Genomic DNA, 2,597 nt, shown 5'->3' with positions numbered 1-2,597 from the left:
ATAGAAGAGGGGGTTCGAATTTGGTGATGATGGGAGGAAGAGATGTTAGTAAATGAACAAATAAATAAAATAGGATGAGAGAGAAGGGGGAGGGAATTTTCGAAAATTTTTGAAAAGGAGTTAGTGATTTTTGAAAATGGTTTTTGAAAATTGTTAGTATTTTTTTTTTCGAAAATTTTTGAAATTAAAAATAAAAATTAAAATAATTAGTTAATTAAAAAGAAATTTTTTGAAAAAGAGGGAAGATATTTTCGAAAATGAGAGAGGGAGAGTTAGTTAGGTGGTTTTGAAAAAGTTAAGAAACAAACAAAAAGTTAGTTAGTTAGTTGAAACAAATTTTGAAAAGATAAGAAGTTATGAAGTTAGAAAAGATATTTTGAAAAGATATTTTTGAAAAAGATAAGATAAGAAGATATTTTAGAAACCAATTTTGAAAAAGATTTGATTTTTAAAATCTCAATTAATGACTTGATTCATAAGAAATCACAAGATATGATTCTAGAACTTAAAGTTTGAATCTTTCTTAACAAGCAAGTAACAAACTTCAAATTTTTGAATCAAAACATTAATTGATTATGTTATTTTCGAAAATTTGGTATAAAAATAAGAAAAAGATTTTTGAAAAATATTTTTGAAATTTTCGAAAATAACTAAGAATTTTGAAAAAGATTTTGAAAAAGATAAGATTTTCAAATTGAAAATTTGATTTGACTCATAAGAAGCAACTTGATTTTAAAAATTTTTGAAAAAGTCAACTCAAATTTTCGAATTTGATGAGAAAAAAAGGGAAAGATATTTTTTTTATTTTTGAATTTTTTATGATGCAAGAGAAAAACACTAAAATGATGCAATGTATGAAATTTTTAGATCAACACATGTGATGCATGCAAGAATGCTATGAATGTCAAGATGAACACCAAGAACACTATGAATGTCAAGATGAACATCATAGACACAATTTTTGAAAAAATTTTTTAATGCAAAGAAAACATGCAAGACACCAAACTTAGAATTCTTTAATGCTTAGACACTAAGAATTCAAGAATGCATATGATAAACATGAAAAGACACAAAACAAAAAATCATCAAGATCAAACAAGAAGACTTACCAGAACAACTTGAAGATCATGAAGAACACTATGAATGCATGATATTTTTGAAAAAATGCAAGATGCATATGCAAGTGACACCAAACTTATGATATGACTCAAGACTCAAACAAGAAACACAAAATATTTTTTTTTTTTGATTTTCTAATTTTTTTTTGGAAAATTTTTTTTTTCGAAAATTATATGAAAAAGAAAAAATAAGGATTCCAAAAATTTTTAATATGAATTCCAGGAATCTTGCCATGTTAGTCTAAAACTTCAGTCCAGGAATTAGACATGGCTCACTAGCCAGCCAAGCTTTCAAAGAAAGCTCCAGTCCAAAACACTAGACATGGCCAATGGCCAGCCAAGCTTCAGCAGGTGATCATGGATCAGCAGCAGGTGGATGAGCAACAACTAAATTGCTCTTGATAACAAATTGCAAGCCTCAGTCCAAATGAATTTAGACATGGCTTTACATCCAGCCAGGCTTCACATGCTTCATGAAACACTAGAATTCATTCTTAAAAATCTTGGATAAAATTTTTGAAAACATTTTTATTTTTTTTTTCGAAAACAGATGAGAGATTTTTGAAAATATTTTTGAAAAATTTTGAAAACAAAATAAAAAGAAAATTACCTAATCTGAGCAACAAGATGAGCCGTCAGTTGTCCAAACTCGAACAATCCCCGGCAACGGCGCCAAAAACTTGGTGCACGAAATTGTGATGTCCAGGCTCGAACAATCCCTGGTAATGGCTCCAAAGCTTGGTGCTTTGATCTTAATTCATAATTGTCACAACTTCGATACAACTAACCAGTGAGCCTAAGTGTTGCACGTGCAGAGGCCATTTGTGGAGTTGAACGCCAGTTTTTGTGCCAGTTTGGGCGTTCAACTCTGGTTTTGGATCCTTTTCTGGCGCTGGACGCCAGATTTGGGTAGAAGGATGGCGTTGAACGCCAGTTTACGTCATCAATTCTTGGCCAAAGTATGGACTATTATATATTTCTGGAAAGCCCTGGATGTCTACTTTCCAACGCAATTGGAAGCGCGCCATTTCGAGTTCTGTAGCTCCAGAAAATTCACTTTGAGTGCAGGGAGGTCAGAATCCAACAGCATCAGCAGTCCTTCTTCAACCTCTGAATCAGATTTTTGCTCAAGTCCCTCAATTTCAGCCAGAAAATACCTGAAATCACAGAAAAATACACAAACTCATAGTAAAGTCCAGAAATGTGAATTTAACATAAAAACTAATGAAAACATCCCTAAAAGTAACTAGATCCTACTAAAAACATACTAAAAACAATGTCAAAAAGCGTATAAATTATCCGCTCATCAGCTCGCACGCGCCAGAGACGCGTACGTGTGGAAAGTGAACACTGCGCTCACTTAGAGAACGCAACGTTCCACTGGGAGTCGAAATAAGTGACAATTTGATATATTCTTTCAAAAGCCACAAGGCCCACTCCAAGTACCAGAAGCCATAATTGGAAAGTGTATAAATAGCT

The sequence above is a fragment of the Arachis ipaensis genome, chromosome B04 (assembly GCF_000816755.2).
Source record: "Arachis ipaensis cultivar K30076 chromosome B04, Araip1.1, whole genome shotgun sequence".
NCBI classification, from domain to species: Eukaryota; Viridiplantae; Streptophyta; class Magnoliopsida; order Fabales; family Fabaceae; genus Arachis; species Arachis ipaensis.
The sequence above is the reverse complement of the archived record's forward strand: the minus strand, read 5'-3'. Positions refer to the sequence as shown.